General features: G+C 46.7%; 1 long non-coding RNA gene and 1 pseudogene across 1 annotated transcript; both read right to left on the reverse strand.

The window, feature by feature from the left end:
• Positions 1–147: 147 nt before the first annotated feature.
• On the reverse strand, positions 148–21,266 carry LOC128928868 (uncharacterized). Its single transcript, XR_013521742.1, has 4 exons — positions 20,963–21,266; positions 12,763–12,865; positions 5,469–5,608; positions 148–4,596 (listed from the first exon to the last, which is right to left on the reverse strand). It is a non-coding gene; the product is annotated as an uncharacterized LOC128928868 (long non-coding RNA).
• Positions 21,267–21,687: 421 nt separating this feature from the next.
• On the reverse strand, positions 21,688–25,129 carry LOC100391493 (elongation factor Tu, mitochondrial-like; annotated as a pseudogene).
• Between the last annotated feature and the right edge of the window lie 801 nt (positions 25,130–25,930).

Here is a 25,930-nt window from a genome sequence, read left to right on the forward strand (position 1 = left end):
TGGGAGACTGAAGCAGGAGAAGAGCTTAAACCCGGGAGGTGGAGGGTGCAGTGATTGCGCCACTGCACTCCAGCCTGGCGGATAAAGGGAGACTCCATCTCAAAAGAAAAAAAAAAGAAAAAAAATCTTTGATTGAGATTTGTCAGCCTGGGATATCCCTAGCACCTGGTTAATCATCCCTCCTGTCACCCCAGCCATCCCCAAGCACAGACACCAGCTGCCTGGTATTTGGTGTCCCTGGCCTCTTGGGTTTGGTGAGGCCATTGTCACTGTGACTGTATCCTTTATTTCCCAGATGTCAGTGTGTGTATCTGTGTGTGTGTGAGGGGTGGGCAGGTTCCTGGGGAAGCCATCAGCTCTTCATGGAGAGGGACTTCCTTTTCCTTGTGTCTACTTTGGCTCTGTGTCCTGCTCCAGGTGGCCCTCAGAGCAGGACACACCCTAGGCCTTGGGTTGGGCTCTAGAACAAGTGAAGACTGATAGGGGTTGGGAAAGGGAGTGGTCCCAAATGGCTCCAAGGAAACCAGGAGAGACTTCCTGGAGGAGGCAGCATTTGAGATTGGTCTTGAGGGAGTGAGGCCTGGAATGAATGGGGGGCAGGGTATGTAGGTACTTCTTTAGGTACTAGGGAGCCACAGCAGACTTTTTGAACTGAGGAATGACTTGACCAGAGTTGTAGTTTGGAAAGACCCATCTGGCAGCACAATGAGGGTGGGCAGGAGCCAGCCTGGAGGTGGAGGAAACAGCAGTGGGGAGCTGTCGCAGGAGGTTTCAGGGAAAAGCTGTGAGTGATAAGTTCCTTTTTTTTTTTCTCATTGATTTTTTTAAGCAGATCTTGCCTGGCTCCTGCAGGACTGGCTGGCTTAATAACTCCTGAGTTGAGGTTTGACAGGTGGATGCTGAGCTCATCCCCGCTCCTTGTTCTGCAAAGACCCAGCCTATATCAGCAGAAAGCCAGTCAGTGCCAGTGGCTCTGGCATACTGGACAGCTGCCAAGGCCAGGGACTGCCAGGCTGCAGCGTGAGCTTTCTAGACCCTGGATTTCATTTTGACACAAATCCCAGATCGTGATGCTGGGGCTTGGACCTCACACCCATCTCTCTGTTTGTTGTCTCTGAGGAAACAGAATGACTTTATGCTCCTGATGTCATGTTGGCCGTGAGAGGAGGGGCATCTTCAGGAACCCCCTGCCCAGATGGGATCTGTAATTGGACAGCTTTTGCCCAGGAAAAGTCCAAGTCAACCATCAGTTCATCCACAGCTGAAAGAAGAAGCCCTCCTCTACTGTCTTTCAGCCAACAGCTCCCTTGGGACTTTGGGGAGAATTTAGGAAAGGACAGGAGAAGAATTCTAAGGAAAAGAATAATATGATCTCCTGCCCATGGTCAGTGACTTTTAGGAGAAATCACTCCCAGAAAACTTCCCAGAGCCCGTTGGTGACACCCCTATCCAGCAGCCTGATCTTCCAGGCCCTGCCGGCCCCTTTCTTCCTTCTTTTAAAATAACTTATCCCACCAGGTTGCCCACAACTCTGTTTTCACGCAGACGCAGACTTGCTTACTTTTGCTGCCACGGGGAACTGTGCAGGGCACTCTCAGTGTTGCCACATTGGATCTTTTCACAGCCATCTCAGGAAACGGACGAGGAGGCCGAGGCTGGAAGCAGTGAAGTGACTCTCCTGGGGGGCCTGGTGCCCTTAGAGGAGAGCTGGGGTTTGTGACTCGGGGGTGGAGTTCTTCCGGTCCTGTCCCTCCTATTTTTCTCCTTTCTGCTCCAGGGACTAGCGTGGAACTGCTGATCCCCTTTTGTGAAGGAATTGAAATGAGGATTATTTAACAAAGCTAAGGAATTATTTCCAGGGATCACTCTTCTGCCCAGAAGGCTGCCGAAACTTCTCGTTGCTCTGGTGATTGTGGCATCCTCAGCCGGGTCTTTTGGAGCCTCCAGGTAAGGTGTGCCTGGACACGTGCCTGACTTCCTGTCCCACCAGCCATGCCCTGTCATGAAAGTGATCACAGGCCTGTACAAATGCCCCTTCCTCCGTGACACCTTCAGAACCATTACTGACAAAGGGATTTCCTTCTTGAATACCTTTCCTGTGCCACTGAGATGAAGAATGCACTAAGCACACTCACAGCCTTCTGCACGGTCCGTCTGAGGCAGATGGGATGCAGACAAGAGAGGGGGTGCAGAGAGTGAAAATGGTGAGCCAGAGTAGAGCCATCTTTGCTCCAAACACCTCAGGACTCTGTGCCATGCAGCCAGCCCGCTGCCCTGCCTGGACTTCTGTTTCTTGTCCTGCTCCTCAGGCTTTGGGCTTATGACCTGAGTCTCCAACCTGCCCTCCTCCTTACTCGGGCACCTTACAATATACCCCAGCTTCTGTTCTTTCCTCATACGATGTCATTTCATCTTTGCAATAACTGTAGGGTGGTAGATATCCCTAGTCCCATTTAACAGATGGGGAAACTAAGGCTCAGGCAGGCCTTTTGACTTATCTAAGGTGACTTACCCAAAATTGCATAGCCAGAAAGTCAGAACAAGGATTCATTCATATTTCCCGAGTGCCTGATATGTGTTGAACAGAACAGGTTTGTTCCCTGCTATCCTGAAACTGATCCAGAGCCTGGACTTGGACCCTGCAAGGGAGCACAGGGATCCACCCTGAGGCTGGGAGACAAAGGGACCACAGGCCTCCTTTAATGTGACTCTGGCTTCCTCCAGTGAAATGTAGAGGTTCGTGTTTTCTTTCTGTGTCTTGGGCACTCAGTCCATCACATTTTCTGGCATTCAGGGCCACCAGCAGCTTGGGCTGCAATCCAGTGGAGTCATTCTTCCTCCTGTTTCATCTTTAAAATGAGAGCCGAAGGGCTGTTAATCACTTTCGTGAGCTGCAGGATATTATGGCATCCTGATGGGGTCGTAATTTCCCAAACTCCTATCTTCTCTCCACTCCTGCAAATTGATGGGGCAGGGCTATTTGCCTTCAGGGACTGCATGCTGTCATCCCAGTGATGCATCCCTAGTCAGCTCCTGGTTGATTCCCTCTCAAACTTCCAAGTCAGAACCTGTAGGGGCAGGAGCAGGTCCATAGAGGAAGTCAGTCTGGTGCCAGCCATGCCAACAACCTCTGTGCGTGCCAGGATTACTGTGGCCAGAGGCGGAGGATCCTAGAGGAACACACAAGGCTCCCATAGCCAGGCTTTCTGAGGGTTAATGCCTGGAGCAGGGGAAAGAGTGTTGGGAAGACTTGGGAGGGGTTGTCACTGTGGTCCAGAAACTACTCTGCAGCTTTGCCGGAGGTGGGCAGAGAAATGAAGGATCACATCAGCAGTGAGTTTATGATGAGTCACACACCGTGCTAGCCTTTTCCAGATGGCATCTCATTTCGCCTCCATAACGATTGTATGAAGAAGACATTCTTGACTCTGCTTTAGAGACAAGGAAACTGAAACAGAGGCCAAACATCTTGCCCAAGATCACACAGATATTAAGCAGCAGGACCGGGATTTAGACCCTGAGCTGACATTCAGCCCATGATCCTTCCACTGTACTGCTAAGGTGGTCCAGAAGCTTGGGCCTAATTCACAGGTATCAAAGTCCCAAGAGACTGATGTCCAAACTGGAAAGTGGGGTTATTGGTTTATGGAACTGATCTACTTTCTCCAGGACCTAGAATATTCCTGGCCATCATGGTTAAGTCATCCCTTGGTTTTCAGTAGGCACAAAAGCAGAGGAAGCAAAGTTATGCATTCCTGGGAATGATTTCTCTTAAGGCTGCAAAAATGCCTGGTGAATTCTCCCAATCCCCATGCATGAGGGCCCTCTAGTGGGTGGGTGGGAGGCTTTTACCAGCTGCTGGAGGAACATCAATAAATCTTACTTTGGCTTCCTTTTTTTCTTCTTCTATAGATTCCTTCTAGAACTTTGTCCTGGTTATCAACTGCTATATATCAAAATAACCCAAAACTTAGTGACACAACATACCCATCATTGTTGCATGCACAAATTCTGTGGATCAGGAATTTGGGTATGGCACAGAAGATAAGGTTTGTCTCCATGATGTCTGGGCCTCATCCAGGAAGACCCAAAGGGTAGAGGTGACTCAAATGGCTGTGATCTGGAATCATCTGGAAGCTTCTTCACTCATCCATATGGTGCCTGGGCTGGGACACCTATTCAGATCTCCCTGTCTTTCTGTGGGTATCAGGGCCTCCATGTGGTATCACCACATGGTCTCACCAGCACTGTGGCTTCAGCCTTCAGGGTATTTAGGCAATTAATGATGGCTCAGGGGGTCCCGGAGCAAACGTAGCGAAAGACACGTGGTCTTCTCTGAGCCAGCCTGCAAAGTCACATGGTGTCACTTCTGCCCTACTGGATGGAATGAAAGCCAATGCAAGCCCACCCAGATTCCAGGTGAGAGAATGAGAGAACGTGGGCCCTGAATTAGTCTGCTCTCATGCTGCTGTGAAGAAATACCTGAGACTGGGTAATTTGTGAAGAAAAGAGGTTTAATTGACTCATAGTTCTGCATGGCTAGGGAGGCCTCAGGAAACTTACAGTCGTGGCAGAAGGGGAAGCAAACATGTCCTTCTTCACATGGTGACAGGAGAGAGAAGTGCAGAGCGAGAGAGTGAAGGGGGAAAAGCTCCTTAGAAAGCCATCAGATCTCTTGAGAGCTCACTCACTATCATTAAACAGCATGGGGAAACTTCCCCCATGATCTAATCACCTCCCACAAGATTCCCCCCAACCCCCCACCCCCAGGCAACATGTGGGAATTATGATTTGGATTACAATTCAAGATGAGATTTTGGGTGCAGACACAGCCAAACCATATCAGGCCCATCTCCTTAAGGGAGGGATGTCAAAGAATTTGAAGTCATGTTTCAAAACCTCTGCAATTACCTGCATCATTTGCACACTTTCTTCAGAAGAAATACGGCTGGACTTGTTCCTATGTGAATTTCTTTTTCAAGACCCAGTCCACCTTTGCCGAGACGATAGTTAATAAAAAAGTACCAAGGCCGGGCACGATGGCTCATGCCTGTAATCCCAGCACTTTGGGAGGCCGAGGCGGGTGGATCACGAGGTCAAGAGATCGAGACCATCCTGGCCAACATGGTGAAACCCCGTCTCTACTAAAAATACAAAAAATTAGCTGGGCACGGTGGCACATGCCTGTAATCCCAGCTACTCAGGAGGCTGAGGCAGGAGAATTGCCTGAACCCAGGGGGCGGAGGTTGCGGTGAGCCGAGATTGCGCCATTGCACTCCAGCCTGGGTAACAAGAGCGAAACTCCATCTCAAAAAAAAAAAAGGATCAATTATCAGACAGTTACTTTGACCTAGCAACTGTACTAACTACTTCACATGAGGAACATGCTGTGTCTTAGCCCATTCAAGCTCCTCTAACAAAATACCTTAAATTGGGTGGCTCACAAACAATAAAAGTTTGTTTCTCACGGTTCTGAAGGCTGAGAAGTCGAAGATCAAGGTGCCAGCAGATCTGATGTCGGGTGAGGGTCCCACTTTTGGGTTCATAGACAGTTCCTTCTCATGGTGTCCTCACACGGCAGCAGGGGCAGGGCAGCTCTCCAGGGTCCCTTTCATAAAGGCACAAAAAACATTCATGAGGGCTTCACCTCTATGACTTAATCACCTCCCAAAGGTCTCACCTCCTAATGCTGTCACCTTGGGGGTGAGGATTTCAACATAGGTGTTTCTGAGGGACACAAACATTCAGACTATTGCATACACTCATGTTCCCCATTTTACAGGTGGAAGCCAAGTCTTCCAGCAGGTCAATAGTTTGCCCCAGTCACTCAGGAAGGAAACTTAGAGGGAAGAACAATACCCAGAGCTTCTCATCTCCAGAGCCTACACCCTAAACGCCCTGTGCCCTGCCCCACCACGCTGCTGTGAGTCTGCTGCATCTGGTTTTATTGGCAGGACCTGGCTGTTTTTCACGAGTCTTCCACATCACTCAAGCTCCTAAATCTGTTAGAAGTTGGTTCCTCCTATTTTTAGAAGGAAAGCTTATCTCCTCCATATTCTAGGGATACTCTCCTCTAGTGATGGCTACAACTGGTATACATTTGACAGCTTATTAGGTGGTTTCATTGTAAAAATGCCTTATGGGCTGGGTGTGGCGGTTCACGCCTGTAATCCCAGCACTTTGGGAGGTTGAGGAGGGTGGATCATTTGAGGTCAGGAGTTCAAGACCACCCGGGCCAACTTGATGGAACCCCATCTCTACTAAAAATATAAAAATTAGCCAGGTATGATGGCGCGTGCCTGTAATCCCAGTTACTTGGGGGACTGAGGTGGGAGAATTGCTTGAACCCCGGCTGTCAGAGGTTGGAGTGAGCCACAGTTGTGCACCTGTACTCCAGCCTGGATGACAGAGCAAGATTCGATCTCAAAAAGAGAAAAAAAAAAGCATTATGAAGCTGCAGTAATTAAAATTGAGAACTCAAATTTATTTTCAGCTGAGAAATGAATTAACAAACTGTTATATAGCCATACAATGAGATATCACTCAATAATTAAAAAGTATGAAGGAGTGGTACTCACAACACCATGGATGAACCTCAAATGCGATATATTGAGTAAAACAAGCCAGACTCAAAAGCCTATATACCATAAACATACTGTAGGATTCCTTTCATGTAACATTCTGGAAAAAGTAAAACTATAGAGACAGAAAAAATATCAGGACTTAGGGGTAGGGTAGGAGTCAGCTACAAAAGAACTTGATAGACACAGTGAGATAGATATTATTCAGCCATAAAAGGAATGGAATTCTGTCACATGTGACAACATGCATGAGGACATGATGCCGAACAAAATTAGACAGTCACAAAAGATAAATCGTGAATGATCTCATTTACATGAAGGATCTAAAGTAGCCAAATTTATAGAAAAAAAGGAGAGAGACACAAAATAGAAAGCAAAGGATGAAGAGGTAACCCAGAGATCAATAATTGCAAGAAGCAGCTGCCATTCCCGGGTTTGGGGGAAAAATGGAAAACAGACATGGTAGGTCCAGAACTTAGGCACGTGAAGGAGGAGGCTGCCTAAGGCTCGCGCTCAGACCTCCAGGGCATGACACTGCACGACCTGTGCTTGCAGCTCTCAGAGAGCACCTGCAGCAGCACTCAGACGTCTGAGAGGAGGGCACTGAGCTTTGAGGGAGCACCACGGGCCTGGTGCTTGGGGTGCAGGTGGTGTGGCTGCTGCTGGAGGGATGCAGACCTCAGTCAGAAATCAAAAGAGAGTTCCTTCTCCCCTCCTCTCGCCATTCAGTTTCCACCATGGCCTCCCCTTAGCCAACTAGAAGCCATCTAGAAAATGAAGTTCCAGCCCCCTGTGTTATAGAACCGAAAAGGTGGGGGCAGGAGATATGAAGTTGAGAGGTAACAACTGAACTACTGTCCTGAAGGCTTTTGATATGCATTCTTCCATTGTCTTCCAGAAAGTTCTGTCAACTTACACCGACACCAGCAGGGCAGGGAAATGCCCAGTTCCTAAATCTCAACAACACTGAAGATTGATTTCAAACTTTGTTCTCAGTTTAATAGGAAAAATTATACTTTGTCTTGCTTTGCATTTCTTTGATTTTTAGTGATGCTGGATATAGTTCTTATGTTTTTGGCCGTTATATTTACTACTTGTTTTGTGAATTGTTGAAATACAAAATTAAAATAATTAAAATGTCAGATTGTATGTCCCTTGACCATTTTTATTACACGATTTGCCTTTTCTGACCAATTTATAACACTACTTTATGCATTAAGGATATTAATCTTTGTTCTACAACACATGCTGCAAATAATGTTTTCTCTTAGTGATTTGGCATTTTCTTTTATTTATCGTGTTTCTGATGTCAGGCGGCTTAATTTATATGTGGTTAAATTGATTAATTTTTTTCTTCTATGCATTTGCTTTTGGTTTTATACTTAGAAAGCTCTTTCCCAGGCCAAGATTATGTAAATATTTATATGTTCTTTATTCTTCATGGTTTTTACATTTTTAACACAAAGGTTTTTTACATCGTACTCTTTACGTGGAATTTATTTGGGGATAAAATGTAAAGTTAGAAATAATGGAATAGGCTGGACACAGTGGCTCATGCCTGTAATCCCAGCAATTTGGGGGGCCAATGTGGGCTGATTACCTGAGGTCAGGAGTTCCAGATCAGCCTGACCAACATGGAGAAACCCTGTCCTACTAAAAATACAAACAATTAGCTGGACATAGTGGCTCATGCTTGTAATCCCAGCGACTCTAGAAGCTAAGGCAGGAGAATAACTCGAACCCAGAGGCAGAGGTTGCGATGAGCTGAGATCACGCCATTGCACCCCAGCCTGGGCAACGAGAAGAGCAAAACTTCGTCTCAAAAAAAAAAGAAGTAATGGAATAATCAATTATTCATCTATGATTTGTGATGCCATCTCTATCCTCCATTAAACTGATATGGATGGATAGATGGATATAGAGATATAGATATGTGTCTGTGTGTCTATTTCTGCAATATCTCTTTTATTTCATTAGTCTGTATGATCATTGCATTTTATTACATTCTCACAAAAATGCAAACTCTATGAAAGTTGCCTTAGTTCTACTGATGCCTAGAATGGTGTCTGGCACATATAAAGTACTCAAGAAATACACATTATTGCTCGAGTGGACCATTCCTGTACCAGATCATTTCTGGTTCTGCTTTTTAAAAATTCACTTTTATTGAGTATAATGTACATAGAGCAAAACTCTCCTGTCTTAGTGGCAGGTTAAATTTGATGAATACATACAGCTGGAAAACCCCCATAACCAAGACATGAAATAGTCCCATCACCACAAAAAAACTGTCGTGTTTTTCTTTTCAATTACTTTTTTATTATTTTTTAAAAACTGTGATTTTTAAAAAACATACCATTAAATTTCCCGCCTTTTTGATTTTCAAGCCTGCAGTTCAGTAGTGTTAAGAACATTCACGCTGCGGTGCAACAGCTCTCCAGAACCTTCTCATCTTGCAGACCTGAAACTCTAGGTCATTAGAGCACTCCCTTTCTCCCTTACCCCAGCTCCCGGGAAACTGTCATTTTCCTTTCTATAGATTCTGAAACACAGGGGCTGGAACTTCATTTTCTAGATGGCTTCTAGTTGGCTAATGGGAGGCCATGGTGGAAACTGAATGGTGAGAGGAGGGGAGAAGGAACTCTCTTTTGATTTCTGACTGAGGTCTGCATCCCTCCAGCAGCAGCCACACCACCTGCACCCCAAGCACCAGGCCCGTGGTGCTCCCTCAAAGCTCAGTGCCCTCCTCTCAGACGTCTGAGTGCTGCTGCAGGTGCTCTCTGAGAGCTGCAAGCACAGGTCGTGCAGTGTCATGCCCTGGAGGTCTGAGCGCGAGCCTTAGGCAGCCTCCTCCTTCACGTGCCTAAGTTCTGGACCTACCATGTCTGTTTTCCTTTTTTCCCCCAAACCCGGGAATGGCAGCTGCTTCTTGCAATTATTGATCTCTGGGTTACCTCTTCATCCTTTGCTTTCTATTTTGTGTCTCTCTCCTTTTTTTTTTTCTTTTCTTGAGACAGAGTCTCACTCTGTCACCCAGGCTGGAGTGTAGTGGCATGATCTCGGCTCACTGCAGCCCCAGCCTCCCAGGCTCAGGTAATCCTCTCACCTCAGCCTCCTGAGTAGCCCTCTATGAGGGCGCCACCACGCCCAGCTAATTTTTTTTGTGTGTATATTTTTAGTAGAGACGGTGTTTTGCCATGTTGCTCAGGCTGTTCTCAAACTCCTGGACTCAAGCAATTTGCCTGCTGTGGCCTCCCAGAGTTCTGGGATTACAGGTGTGAGCCGACATGCCCGGCTTACGTTGCATCTTCTCTACACCTGCATAGTCAATTCTGTATGTTAAATCCTCTCTGTTTGCAAATACCTCTGATTTTCCTTTTCCTGGCCAAATTCTGGCCAATGATCTGGCCTGTATCTAGAAATTTTACTTCTAGGAACTTATTTCAAGAAAGCAGTCATAGTTGTGTTAAAAAAAAATTGTGACATAATTTATTAGTAGCAAAAATGTCAAACAACCAAAAAAAAAAAAAAAAACACCCCAAAAGCCTGAAAATAGAAGTTTGGGGTTTATTTGTGTCCTCAAAAAAGATATGTTGAAGTTCTAACCCTCAAGCTTCAGAATGTGAACTTATTTGGAATTAGAGTCACTGCAGATGTAATTACTTCAGATGAGGTCATGCTAGAGTAGTGTAGAACCTTAATCCAACATGACTGGTGTCCTTATAAGAATTGAAGAAGGCTGGCCTGGCACAGTGGCTCACACCTGTCATCCTAGCACTTTGGGAGACCAAGGTGAGCAGATCACTAGGTCGAGAGATCGAGTCTATCCTGGCCAACATGGTGAAACCCTGTCTCTACTAAAAATACAAAAATTAGCTGGGCAAGGTGGCGGGTGCCTGTAATCCCAGCTACTCAGGAGGCTGAGGCAGGAAAATAATTTGAACCAGGGAGACTGAGTTTGCAGTGAGCTGAGATTGATCACTATACTCCAGCCCAGTGGACAGTGCAATACTCAGTCTCAAAAAAAAAAAAAAAAAGAATTGAAGAAGGCCAGGCACTTTCCCAAAGTACCTGAAATCCCAGTACTTTGGGAGGCCAAGACAGGAGGATTGCTTGAGACCAGGACTTCCAGAGCAGCCTGGGCAATACAGCAAAACCCCATCTTGATGAAAAAATTAGCCAGCTATTGTAGTGTGTGCCTGTGATCCCAGCTACTCAGGAAGCTGAGCCTGGAGGTTGCCTGCAGTGAGCCCTGATGGCACCACTGCACTCCCAGCCTGAGTGACAGGGTGAGACCCTATCTCCCCTCTCCCTCCCCTGCAAAAAAGAACTGGAGAAGAAACATAGAGACACACAGAGAGGACAGTCATCGGATGACAGAGGCAGAGACAGGAATTATGCTGCCATGAGCCAAGGATGGTTGGCAACCCCAGGAGCTAGGAGAGTGACATGCTTGGAACAGATCCCCAAGGAGGAACCAATCCTTGATTTTGGACTGCTGACCTCCAGAACTGCAAGAAATGCATTTTTTGTCTGTTGTAAGCCATTCAATTTGCAGCATTTTGTTATGGCAGCCCTAGGAAACTGATACAATGAGATGGGTTAAGTAAATTATTATATAGTCACATGATGGAAAACTTAGCAAAGACAAAAATATTAAACAATATTGTGGAAAAATGTGTAATAATATAAAAAAATGTTCATGATGTATTACGGTAAAAAATAAGATTTAGGGACGGGCATGGTGGCTCATGCCTGTAATCCCAGCACTGTGGGAGGCTGAGGTGGGCAGATCATGAGGTCACGAGTTCCAGACCAGCCTGGCCAACATGGTGAAACTCAGTCTCTACTAAGAATACAAAAATTATCGAAGACGAACTTAATGAAATAAAACGAGAAGACAAGAATAGAGAAAAAACAATAAAAAGGAATGAGCAAAATCTCCAAGAAATATGGGACTGTGGGAAAAGATCTAATTTATGTTTGATAGGTGTACCTGAATATGACAAAGAGAATGAATCCAAGCTGGAAAATACTCTTCAGGATACTATTCAGGAAAACTTTCCCAACCTAGCAAGGCAGGACAATATTCAACTCCAGGTAATACAGAGAACACCACAAAGATATACCTCAAGAAGAGCAACCCCAAGGCACATAATCATTAGATTCACCAGGGTTGAAATGAAGGAGAAAATACTAAGGGCAGCCAGAGAGAAAGGTCAGGTTACCCATAAAGGGAAGCCTATCAGACTTAGAGCAGATCTCTCAGCAGAAACCCTACAAGCCAGAAGAGAGTGGGGGTCAATATTCAATATCCTTAAAGAAAAGAACTTTCAACCCAGAATTTCATATCCAGCCAAACTAAGCTTCACAACTGAAGGAAAAATAAAATCTTTTATGAATGAGCAAGTACTCAGAGATTTCATTACCACCAGGCCTGCTTTACAAGAGCTTTTGAAAGAAGCATTACACATAGAAAGGAACAACCAGTATTAGCCTTTCCAAAAATATACCAAAAAGTAAAGAGCATCAACATAATGAAGAATTTACATCAACTAATGGGCAAAACAGCCAGCTAACATCAAATGGCAGTAATCCTAAATTTAAATCGACTAAATCTCTCAATGAAAAGATACAGCCAAAACCCAAAGGTATGCTGCATCCAGACCCATTTCATATGCAAGGATACACAAAGACTCAAAACAAAGGGATGGAGAAAGATTTACCAACCAAATGGAGAGCAAAAATAAATAAATAAATAAATAAGCAGGAGTTGCAATTCTTGCCTCTGATAAAATAGATTTTAAAGCAACAAAGATATAATAGTAAAAGGATCAATGCAACAATAAGAGCTAATGATCCTAAATGTATACTCACCCAGTACAGGAACACCCAGATACATAAGACCTATAAAGAGACTTAGACTCCCATACAATAATAGTGGGAGACTTCAACATCGGTATTAGACAGATCAATGAGACAGAAAATTAATAAGGATATCCAGGACTTGAACTCAGATCCAGAACAAGTAAACTTAATAAACATTTATAGAACTCTCCACTTTAAATACACAGAATATACACTCTTATCAGTATCACATCACATCTGCTCACAGGTTTAAATGAAATATTGATCAGCCATTATTAACCACAATTATTGGCATAAAAGAGGTTTTCAATACCCATTTTTAGAATAAAGCAACACTCCCGTTCTCTCTCCCTCTTCCTCTTCCTTTCTTCCTCTCCTTCATTCCTTTTTTTTCTTTCTCTATCTCTCTTTTTTTCCTTTAAAAGAAAAATAAGAATACAAAAATTAGCCGGGCGTGGTGGTGCATGACTGTAATCCCAGCTACTCAGGAAGATGAGGCCAGAGAATTGCTTGAACCTGGGAGGCAGAGGTTGCAGTGAGCTGAGATCGCGCCATTGCATTGTAGCCTGGGTGACAGAGAAAGACTCTGTCTCAAAAAAAAAAAAGACTTTACACAATTTGAGCCTGTTTTTGTAAATTAAACACATACATACAAACACACACACACACACACACACACACACGGTGAACAACAACAGCAACCTATTTTAGGTGTTACACCTAAAATAACAACAATAGTTATATTGGCAGGTGGGAAGTATTGAGAGTGATTTCTACTTTCTTTTGATTATCTCTGTTTCTAAATTTTATACACAGAGCATGGCTTATTTTTGAACACGGCTTTTTAAAAAAGTGCTTTTAGTCTCAGCATTTTCTCTGATTCTTGCAAGGACCCAACGGGAGTCTTAGCAGTCATTGCTACACTTAATCTCCTACGGATAAACTGAGCCCCACAGAGGGGGGTCGGAAAGCTACGTCCTTCCCATTCCACGATCAGAAGTTGAAAGAGAACTTGTTCAAATAAGAGTGGGAGCAGTCCTTTCCCTCCTGGAGACCAAGCTCCATCCAGGACATCTGGAGAACAGGCTGAGTAGATGTGTGTCCATGATAAATTACCAAAGATGTCATCGGAGAAACCACATCAATCTCTTGGCTATTTTTAGCCCCCTCTGTTTCCACTGACTAACTCCACAGGACCTTAGGCAGCTTCCCAGGAACACCATTTTGTTATTTATTTATAATTTATTTTACATTTATGTTTTATTTTTATTATAAGATTTTCAAACATACAAAAGTAGAGAGAACAGTGAGCTGCCCTGAGCCCAGCACCCAGCTTCAACAACCATCAAAACTTCGCCATGTCAGCTTTACCCTACCCAACCCCCAGTTTTCCCTAGAGTATCTTAGAGCAAATTGCAAACTTCATGTCATTGTACTCATAAATACTTCTGTGTGCATCTCAAAAAAGACAGGAGCATGTGGGTATTTTCTTATACAACCTCAATGTTATTATCACATCTAATAAAATTAATTATATTTCCCTAATATGGTTTGGCACTGAGTCCATAGTCAAATTCCTGCTGTGGCCTTATTTGGGTTCACCTCATTGTCATAAACATCCAGCATTAAACCATGAAGGGGGCGGTGCCTCCCAAATCTCTGAGAGGTTTGTCTTGCTGACATTGGTCCTTCCTGGGACATGGGGTTGAGTGATGGGTCTATGGTTGGAGAAAGGCAGGTAGAAGATGGATGCTACATTTCCCCTTTTGTGGAAAGGGGACTTCAAGAGAGTGCTCTGGCTCTGCTGTGTGACCTTAAATATGCTACTTACACTGTCTGTGCTGCCATTTCTGCTTCTATGAAGTGTGGAAAACAACCAAAGCCAGTGATTTTTACCTGTTTATCTGCAGGTCTTTTCCCTGCCTTTCTCCATCGTGTCTGAAGGGCATCTCGAGGGGCCAAAGCTGTGCCCTGAGGACAGACAGCCCTGGGAAGGGATGTGGAAAATCGGGGTTCTTACTGATGCTGTTGGTCCTCTGAGCTTACTGACCCTGGGACCACCTGCCTCTGGACCTCCTGTTGCAAGGTGCAAATGTGTTCTCCGATGAAAAGAGTCAAAATCTGTCAAATGTTTAAGGAGGTTTATTCTGAGCCAAATATGAGTGACCAAGGCCCAAGACACAGAGTTAAGAGGTCCTGACAACATGTGCCCAAGGTGGTTGGGTAACAGCTTGATTTTACACATTTTAGAGGGACACAAATTACAGGCAGACATCAATCAATGCATGTAAGGTGTGCATGGGTTCAGCTCAGAAAGGCAGGACAACTTGAAGCAGGGTAGGCAGAGACAATGGGCTTCCAGCTGGATTCCAGGTGGATTCAAAGCTTTTCTGATTGGCAATTGGTTGAAAAAGTTATTATTTAAAGACCTGGAATAAATAGAATGAGTGTCTGGGTTGATATAAACAGTTGTGAAAAAAAGGTTTTTTTTTTTTTTTTTGAGATGGAGTCTCACTCTGTCACCAGGCTGGAGTGTGGTGGTACGATCTCAGCTCACTGCAACCTCCACCTCCCAGGTTCAAGAGATTCTCCTGCCTCAGCCTCCCAAGTAGCTGGGACTATGGGTACGTGCCACCACACCCAGCTAATGTTTGTATTTTTAGTAGAGAAGGGGTTTCACCATGTTGGCCAGGATGGTCTCAATCTCTTGACCTCGTGATCTGCCCACCTCAGCCTCCCAGAGTACTGTGATTACAGGCTGAACCACTGTGCCCAGCTGAGAAGAAGTTTTTATCATGTAGATGAAGCCCCCAGGTAGCAGGCTTCAGAGAGAAATAGATGGTAAATGTCTCTTACCAGACTTTAAAATGTGTCAGACTCTTAGTTAAATCTCTCCTGGATCAGGAAGAGACCTAGAAAGGGAAGGAGATTCTCTAAAGAATGTAGATTTTCCCCACAAGAGACAGCTTTGTAAAGCTATTTAAAAATATGTCAAAGAAATACATTTTGGGGTAAAATACTTTGATTTTTTCAGGGGCTATTTGTCATGTGATGCTAAACTAGAGCCAGGCTGGAATTTGGTATCTTGTTGCTACAGGACTCTGTTTTGTCAGCCTTAAGACCTCTGTTTTAATGTTAATGCTGGTCAGTTGCCTCTGAATTCCAAAAGGAGAAGAGTGTAATGAGGTATGTCTGACCCCCACTTCCCCTCATGACCTAAACTAGTTTTTCAGGTTTATTTTGGAATACCCTTGGCCAAGAGGAGGGGTCCATTCAGTCATTTGGTGAGCTTAGAATTTTATTTTGATTGGCAGTTCACAGTTTAGCTAATTCAATAGAGGGCTTGGGTTATTACTTGCAGCCAAATGCATTTGATGTATTCATTGATGTAAGAGACTTTCAAACTCTATTAAGGTGGCCTCAAGGGGCCTAAGCAGTAAGAGGGTCTCCCCTTCTCCCTTTCCCTCGACTTCATATTCATGTTTAGATCAGCAGTCTGCATGAGACTAAAAAAGGGTGCCTTTGCTTACAAACAGAGCAGCAATGCAGCTGGAGACCCATTGACAGGAGACAAGCAGATACCACCTCTAGGACTGAGGAGCACCTGGGGCAGTGTGGGGAGGCAGAAAAGTGACTTCTTACACAGGTGTTGCCAGACTGTCACTCGAAGAATCTCTGGCATTTTGGGAGGCCAAGGCAGGCAGATCACTTGAGGTAGGGAGTTTGAGACAAGTTTGGCCAAAATAATGAAACCCCGTCTCTACTAAAAATACAAAAATTAAGTGGGTGTGGTGGTGGGTGCCTGTAATCTCAGCTACTCAGGAGACTGAGGTGGGAGAATTGCTTGAACCTGGGAGACGAAGACTGCAGTAAGCTGAGAACATGCCACTACATTCCAATCTGGGTGACAGAGCAAGACTGTGTCAAAAAAAAAAAATCTCTGGGATTTCCTCTTTGTGAAGCCTGGGGGTGGCACGGGGCCTGTGATGGTTAATTTTATGTGTCAACTTGGCTGGGCCATGGTGCTTAGATAGTTGGCCAAACATTCTGGATATTTCTGGGAGGGCATTTTTTGGTGAGATTTACATTTAAATGGGTGGACTTTGAATAAAGCAGACTGCCCTCCCTAATGTGCAGGTTTTGGGGAGTGCAGAGGGGCATTCAATCAGCTAAAGGCCTGAGTAGCGCCAGAGACTGACCTCCCCTGAGCAACAGGGAATCCAGCAGCTGACAGCCTTTGAACTTGAACTACAGCCTTGGCTGTTCTTGGGTCTCCAGCCTGCCAGCCCGCCCTGCAGACTTTGGACTACACAGCCTCTCTAATCACATGAGCTAATTCCTTAAAATAGACCAATTTATATACACATCCTATTGATTCTCTTCTCCTTCTTCTTCCTGAGACAGGGGCCTTGTGCTGCTGTCCAAGCTGGAATGCAGTGGTGTGATAATGGCTCACAGTGGCCTCAAACTCCTGGGCTCAAGAAATTCTCCTGCCTAAGCCTCCTAAGTAGCCGGGACCACAGGTGTGTGCCATCATGCCCAACTAATGTTTAAGAATTATTTTGCAGAGACAAAGACTGGCCATGTTGCCCAGGCTGGTCTTGAACTCCTGGCCTCAAGCTATTTTCCTGCCTTGGCTTCCCAAAGTGTTAGGATTACAGGTGGAAGCCACCATGCCTGGCCTGGTTCTGTTTTTCTGAAGAACCCTGACTAATACATTGCCTATAGTTGCAAAATTAAGTTGTAGTGATCTCATGGGTAAATATAGGCAAAGACATGTCCTGCCTGGCCCCCGAAATTATCAGGGTCAACTGTGTTACAAACCTAACTTGGGTCCACTTTCCCTGTGCTGCAAAGCCAAATACTGACGTGGGGATTGGCATAGAGAGAATGTGAGGCATTGGTGAGGCATCGCAGGATGCCAAGCAAGGAGAATCAGGCAGCTAAGGCGCAGGACCTAACTCTTCTGTGGCTTACCCGTAAGGGTTTTCAAGGTGGGGAGGCAGCGGTCACCAGCAAAGACAGAAATCAGTACATGGAGGCTATACGTCGGTTTCACCTGAAAAGGTGGGACATCCTAAAGCAGGTATTCACAGGTCGTAGGTGGATTCGAAGATTTTCTTATTTGCAATTGGCTAAGGGGGAGAAATTTTGTCTAAAAACTTGGGGTCAGCATAAAGAAATGTTGAGCTCTGGGCTTTGGTGTGGCTTCCTCCAGGTCCCTAAGGAGGAAATTTAGAACAAAGAACAGCAGTCAGGGTTCAGTCCTCAGCTCCCCCTTATCTGAGGTCTGTGTGCCATCAGACAGCAGTTTCCAATCAGTGGGGTCTGGGTTTCTGAAAAACAACTCAGGGACATCAATTAAGATGTTATCTTGGCCAGATGTAGTGGCTCACACCTGTTATCTCAGCACTTTGGGAGGCCAGGGTGGGCACATCACTTAAGCTCAGGAGTTCGAGATCAGCTTGGGCAACATGGCAAAACCCTGTCTCTACTAAAACAAAAATTAACTGGGCATGGTGGTGCATGCCTGTAGTCCCAGCTACTTGGGGAGCTGAGGTTAGAGAATGGCTTGAACCTGGGAGGCAGATGTTGCAGTGAGCTGAGATCATAACACTGTACTCCAGCCTGGGTAACTGAGAGACTCTGTCTCAAAAAGAAAAAAAAAATTACCTGTAGTTTCCATGGGAAACCAAATATTTTGTGGTTCTAACTTTCTTGGCTATCGTTTTAAACTGTTATTACTTCTCGCTTATCAGGTTGCTCATTTACTTCTCAGGGCTAGCCTGGAACAGTTACCTATCGGCATCTGACAAATTACCCTGAAATGCGGTGGTTTAAAACAGCAAATCTGCATAATCTCAAGCAGTTTCTGCACTTTAGGAATTTTCCCTGAAGGAACTCAAGATTTTCCTTTATTTCCATGCTTAGGATGGGGCAGGACTTTTGGAGGGGTCCCTGCTCTGTTTCAGCCGGGAAAGTACTTGGGGCTTGTCCTGGCTCTTCCCACTGGGCCACCTTGGTGTTTCACAGAGGATGCCAGCAGCCATCGCTCAGGCATTGCAGGTATCTGGAGCCCAGAGGAGCCATGTGCTGAGAATTTTCCTTGCCCTGGAAAAGGGGACAGGCAGGGTGAGTCTCCCCACCAAACCCCGACCAACTCCATGACCTACTCCAGCAGCGTTCTCTGACCATTTTACAGAAGGGAAGACTGATATCTGTACCTACAGATGTTTTGTTTCCAGCCTCTCAGATTCCCTATCCCTTACCTGGAAAAGATTAATGCTAATAGCCAGGGCACTGGGAGCCAGGCAGGCATAAAATCCAGGGATCTCTACCTTTTTTTTTTTTGAGACGGAGTTTCGCTCTTGTTACCCAGGCTGGAGTGCAATGGCACAATCTCGGCTCACCGCAACCTCTGCCTCCTGGGTTCAGGCAATTCTCCTGCCTCAGCCTCCTGAGTAGCTGGGATTACAGGCACGCGCCACCATGCCCAGCTAATTTTTTGTATTTTTAGTAGAGACGGGGTTTCACCATGTTGACCAGGATGGTCTTGATCTCTTGACCTCGTGATCTACCCGCCTCGGCCTCCCAAAGTGCTGGGATTACAGGCTTGAGCCACCGCGCCCGGCCATCTCTACCTTTATTATGCAAATTTCCCTGAATTTGTCCTTGTGTTCTCCCTGGTGTCCCCAGTCCTATAACCTTCTATGTCATCCTCTTTGGAGAATGAGCCTCCAGCCTTCTGTAAAGGTGGGGAAGGTGGATCCCTCCTCCTCTTTTATAAATGCTGTCTTTGTCCCACTTTCTGAAGTATCTGTCTGTGGCTGCCAATGTTCCAGTCTTTGGGAAGGTCATCCGTATAAATGGGCTGCTTCTTGGCTTTCTCTACTGCTGACGAAGGATTCCACTTTCTCGGATCTGCTAAGTCAGTTAGCCTTTCTCCCTCAGCTTTTCAGATTCCAAACATCTGCTGCTTGTGTCTCCTTCCATGTTCTCTTTGTTTTTGGGGGGGTACAGCCTGGACAAAGGCTTAGAGGTTGAATGGCATAAAACAGGGGCTTCTAATATGTGCTCAACATCGTGCTAAGTACATCACATCTATTTGCTCATGGAATCCCTACTCACCTCTACGGGAAAATGGGGACACAAAAGAACAAAAGACACGAACTGGCATCAAGTGGCACAGTCAGGAAGAGGTCGCACCAGGATTGGAAGCCAGACAGCTTGGCTTGAAAGTCCACATTCTTAGCACCCCACCCCAATGCCACATGCAGTGTAGTCTATGTGGGGAGGAAGTCACTTCCTGGGGCCAATATGTCTTTAAGAATGGACACTGTTTTAACCTGTAACCTGTAGAATATCCTTCAGATAATATTTTCAAGACAAACATAAGTACAGGGAATATCCTCATGAACTTTCAGGTTACTCTTAGGAGTCTTACAAACAAAAGAACTGTTGTGTCCTGTGTGTACCTCCAGGCTGAGACATCAGTTCCTCCCATGAATGCTTTGGACTCAGCTGTGGGTGGGGACAGCCCTACCCACCACTTCTCTGCAAGGTGTGCAGGTGTTCACTAGCGATTGTCCTCTTGGAGGCAAAGTGTCCTCTTACCCATGTGGCCCTGCTGGTTCCTTAGTGGTGGGGACTGTGTCCTTTATCTCCCTAGTCCTTAGCACAGCTCTTGACACACAGTAGACGCTCCACAGACATTTGTTGCATGCATAGATTAATGCTGCTCCCTCCCCATCTCTTCTCTCCACTGGTGATCCCATAACCTGGCTGACCGCCCCCACAGCAAGACCTCTTCTGATACAGTTTGGATTTTCGAACCTGCCCAAATCTCACGTTGAGTTCCAATCCCCAGTGTTGGAGGAGGTGCCTGGTGGGAAGTGATTAAATCATAGGACATTTTCTAATGGCTTAGCAGCATCTCCCTGGTGCTGTCTTGTGATAGAGTTCTCCTGGGATCTGCTTGTTTAAGAGTGTCTAGCACCCACCCCTGCCCGCCTTTTCATTCTTCTCCAGCCATGTGAAGATGTGTCTGCTTCCCCTTCACCTTCCTCCATGGTTGTCAGTTTCCTGAGACCTCCCCAGAAGCAGAAGTCTACACAGGCCTGCAGCACTGTGAGCCAATTGCCTCTTCTCTTGATAAATTACCCAGCTTCAGGTATTTCTTTATAGTAGTATGAGAATGGACTAGTACACCTCCCCAGGCACACACATACCCAGCTGTTACCCAGGACAGTCAAGCCAAGTTGACTGTATCCTTCCCCATTTCTTGGTTTCCAACCCTCTTGGCCTGGCCCCGTGTCTGGCCCCCAGCTTGTCTCTTGGGCATGAGGATGGAATGCAGCTGTCTGCCTCTGAACCGCAGGCTCAGGTTTTAGCTCTCTCCAATGCTGGAGGCTCTGGTGGGGGATAGACTAGTCATATATTAAGGTACACTGTAACAAAGGATCCCCAGCTACAGCGGTTTATGTAAGATGGAGGTTTCTTCCTTTCTCACTCACGTCTCTAAAGGCAGGCAGGCCTGGCAGACGATTGGCCCATCGTGAATGACTTGCTGTGGTCAATGGCATGTGGGTAGAACCGACGATGTTCTAGAAAAGCCAGGCTGTGAGAGGCCTTGCAGGTTGCTGCTGCCCCTCCTGTTCTCCCGCTTTTCATCATAAGAAGCATCATCCCCAGCCAGCCTGGTGGCTCAAGGAAGGTGACAGAAAGTCGAGCAGACGAAGACCAGAGCTGCAGCCCCAGCTCCCAGCTGAGCTCAGCCGGAGCAGGAGACTCTCAGCCAGCCTGCAGGCACAGTGGAATGAATGCTTCCTGTTTTGTGCCATGGAGATTCTGTTCCTATGACGGTGACAATCCAGAATGGACAGGAGGTTCTGCTCCATGAAGCGGTTCACGGGCCCAGGTTAGCATCCACCCCACCAGCCTAGCATACAGCTCCCCTCTGTCTAAGACAGTGGTTCCAGCCACTGGGAAGTATGGGGCAAGTGGCTCGACTTCAGGAAACTGACAGCACTTCTGCACATATGTCATAGGGCTGAGTTCATTACACAGCCACACCTAGCTGCATGGAGGGAGGCTGGGAAATACAGGCTTGCTGTGTGCTGAATTCCCCCTTCCAGATTCGTATGTTGAAGTCCTGACCCCAGCACCTCAGAACATATTTGGAGACGGGATCCTTAAAGAGGTGATTTAGGTAAAATGAAACCATTAGGTTGGGCCCTAATCCAATGACTGGTGTCCTTGTAAGAGGAGGAGATTAAGACACAGACACACAGAGAGGGAAGACCATGTTTAAAGTGGCTTTTTTTGGTCTTACTATTCACAGTGGACCTCCCAAGCCAGGCAGGCCAACCCTTCCAGCCAGGGAAAGTGTCCGTCTAGCTGCCCTCTTCGGGGTTGCAGCCTGTGCCCCAAGGGGGCACTGGAAGCAGGAGGGACCCTGGCCGGTGCAGGGAAACCTGAACAGAAGTCTGCACACTCAAGCCCACTTGATGTTCTTCTCCTCCTCAGTCATGGCCGGCGTGTCAGTGACTAGACTGGTGCTGATGGTCCCGTTGCCATCTCGAAGGGTGACATGCTGGCCTTTCTCTAAGATCATTGGCTGCTGAAAGATTAGGTTGAGCTTCAGGTCTTCCTGGGCATAGCAAGCTCCTCTCTGGGGGCAGGATAACCCGACAGGCCATGTCCTAAGTTAGGGAGAACATGATAGGATGTACTGGGACACAAAGGGCTGTGGTGGCCACCTTTCTCCTTGCTGAGGATGTAAACCTGGGCCTCCACCTTGGGAAAGAGCTGGAGGGAACCTGCTTGACCACGACCAGGCGGACCATAGGTCCTCCCTCTTCAAGCCTCAGACCAGGCCCCTGAGGTTATCTCCAGCCTTGGCCCTCTCTAGGCTCTTGAGGACCATCTCAGTGCTGGTCACCACAGTGCAGATGCTCTTACTGTGTCCCAGAAGCTCACAGTCATCTCCCTTCTTTAAAATGCCACGTTCTAACATACCTGTTGCCGCAGAGCCATGGCCAGGGATGGAGTACCCTGACTCCATGGGCAGCAGGAAAGGCTTCTCCGGGTCCCGGGTAGGCACTGGGATGTAAGTGTCCACAGCATCCAGAAGCTTCTGCACAGACTTCAGGCCTAAGTCAGGCCTAAGTCAGGGTCCCAATCCTCAAGGGCACAGAGAGCAGAGCCTACAATGAGTGGGGTCTCCTCCCCTTTATAGCCAAACTTGGGGAGCAGCTCCCGGATCTCCAGCAGCTCCACCGGCTCCACCATCTGAGTCCTGGACAGCGTCAGCCTTGTTCACACACACTACCACATGCTCCACCCCAATCTGTCTGGCCAGTAAGAAGTGTTCTCGGGTCTGGGGCATGCGGCTGTCATTGGCTGCTACCGCCAGGATGCAGCTGTCAAGGGGTGTGGTGCCTTGATCATATTCTTTTTCTTTTTTTGTTTTTGAGACAGTTTCGCTCTTGTTGCCCAGACTGGAGTACAATGGTGCGATCTTGGCTCACTGCAACCTCCGCCTCCTGGGTTCAAGCAATTCTCCTGCTTCAGCCTCCTGAGTAGTTGGGATTACAGGCATGCACCACCACGCCTGGCTAATTTTATATTTTTAGTAGAGACGGGATTTCTCCATGTTGGTTAGACTGGTTTCGAACTCCCAACCTCAGGTGATCTGCCCACCTCAGCCACCCAAACTGCTGGGATTACAGGCGTGAGCCACCATACCCGGCCATGAGCATATTCCTAACATAATCTGTATGACCCTGGCAGTCTGTGTGGGCAGAGCGGCGGGCTGCAGTGCTGTACTCTACATGGGCTGCATTGATGGTGATACCCCAGCTCGCTCCTCCAGGGCATCGCCAATCTCCTCAGCAGCCAAAAGTCCCGGCAGCTGTGAGAATGAGTCCCTGGATCCTGTGGGGGACTCTGCGTGGCAGAGCACAGCATCCAGACACCATGGTAGCCATGCCAATTCCAGGTCTGATGGCCCTAGCCCACCTATAATTTTCTTTGTGTTCTCTGCACACTTGTGCCAAGCTTTGGCTAATAGCCCCAAGAGACACGTATGTAAATACCTTGAAATTTTGAGGCGAGGTGGGTGGGCTCGGATGAGTGTCTCTTTTGAAAATTAGATCCCTCTAAGCTTCTGCTGAAAGGATTCCTGCCATCTGGAGCAGGGTGTGGGTGCTGATGAGGAAGAGTAACATCTCCTGGAAGCCTGGCCCTTCTCAGGGAGTGCTGAGAGATGGGCACAATCCTCCTTCCACGTTCCCCCTCAGGGACACTGGGCTTCTATGCACTGGGCTCAGGGAAGGAGTGGGCAACAGGCTGTCTACCAGCCGCAGCAGTCTAGGCAGAGGCTTTCCCTCTCTTCTTGGGCATCACAGACACTCCGGGCTCTGCCATTTCCATCTGCTTGAGGGCATTCTTTTTTTTTTTTTTTTGAGACGGAGTTTCGCTCTTGTTACCCAGGCTGGAGTGAAATGGCGCGATCTTGGCTCACCGCAACCTCCGCCTCCTGGGTTCAGGCAATTCTCCTGCCTCAGCCTCCTGAGTAGCTGGGATTACAGGCACGCGCCACCATGCCCAGCTAATTTTTTGTATTTTTAGTAGAGACGGGGTTTCACCATGGATGGTCTCGATCTCTTGAGCTCGTGATCCACCCATCTCGGCCTCCCAAAGTGCTGGGTTGAGGGCATTCTTAACCATCGCTTAACCATCGCTGGGTTGAGGGCATTCTTAACCATACAATGGGCCTCTGACCATTATATGCTAAAGCCCATGGACCCCTTCTCAGAGTAATAAGTGAATAGATTAAAATACAGAACTGGCCAGGCGTGGTGGCTTACCCCTATAATCCCAGCACTTTGGGAGATTGAGGCGGTTGGATCACCTGAGGTCAGGAGTTTGAGACCAGCCTGGCCAACATGACAAAACCCCATCTTTCCTGAAAATACAGAAATTAGTCCGGTGTGGTGGTGGGCACCTGTAGTTTCAGCTACTGAGGAGGCTGAGGCAGGAGAATTGCTTGAACCTGGGAGGCGGAGGTTGCAGTGAGCTGAGATTGCGTCACTGCACTCCAGCCTGGGTGACAAAGCGAGACTCCATCTCAAAAAATAAAATAAAATGCAGAACTTACAAAAGGTAAGTATGTAAAATAAAATACGGACACTTAACAAAAGAAACCAATTTTGTTGGAAAAGAGACGTAAAAATGTTGTAGTTAAACATATTTGTAATATAGTAACGCATGTTCCTTTTTTTCAGGTTCACAGATAAGGCAGCAGAAATCCATATCTAACAGCAGCCAACATGATTGTAATATCAAAGCACGGATGAACGTAGATGATACTCTGAGACATCTGTGACAGCTGTAATGGGATCTAAAATTATTTGTAATTTTTCTTGGGTTCAAAGTACTACTGATATTACTGTGCTTTGTGGCCTGAGACAGCTGTCCTTATCCAAGCTCATAGACACCCCTGAATTGTATCTGTGGACCTTCTAGGGGTCCAGGTTCAGAACTCTTGTTTAGTGAATTGAGTCAGAAGAAGCTGAGCCAGCCTTGGAGCCAGGAGCTGGACTTTGCAGCCAGCAGTATCTCCTTGCACCTTTCAGCAGCTGCAGGGCTGGTGACTGGCGGTAGCAGTCACTCGGCATGCCTCACCATATGGCCTGGGATTGGTAATTACTTGTGTATCATTCATCCCTCCCTCCATCTGTCTATCTATCCATGCATGCATCCACTCAACAAATGTTTGTAGAGCATGACTCTGTGGGTTCCAGGCTGATGGAAGAGAAACACACCAAGAAATTACAGTTGAATAGTGTGCATGCTAACACAGAAGCATGAACTGAGGGAGGTGGAAGCAAGGATGGGGGCTGGAGGGCATCCCAGGCAGAGGGGACGGTGTGTGCATGGCCTCAGAGGTACGTAAGAGAGCACAGACAGTGCAGTGAAGAATTCTGCTTAGCCGTGTCCCCATGGATGACCAGCTGGACAGAGTGGCAGACAGGGGCCAGGGAAGGCATTTGAGCAGGGAGAAGGTCAGTCATTCCTATGCTTTGGAGAGATCTCCATGGAGAGGGACACAAGGAAGGTGAATTGAGCTGGTCTGGTCCCCAAGAGAAGGGAACAGACGTTTGACCATTAGGAACCTTCTGATACATCTTGCCTGGAGCCAAAACTGAGACAGGTTGGGCTGCAAGGAACAAAGATGCAAATAGATCTGCTGTGGAGGGGACTTGACTGTCCGCAGAAGTCTGTCGGGACTGCTCTTTGTTGGAACAGGCGAAAATCCAAGGGATTAAAAGGAGGTGGTGGCTTGTGGGTTGAGTTAGCATTAATGCCAGTGAAATACAGCCTTTGAAGTCACCCAGCTGATCTTTCATCTTGAAAGCTGTTACAAAACCAGAAAATTAATGGCAAATCATTTAAAAACAGCTCAGTAGCTCTCAGAG

Source organism: Callithrix jacchus, chromosome 8 (assembly GCF_049354715.1).
Source record: "Callithrix jacchus isolate 240 chromosome 8, calJac240_pri, whole genome shotgun sequence".
NCBI lineage: Eukaryota > Metazoa > Chordata > Mammalia > Primates > Cebidae > Callithrix > Callithrix jacchus.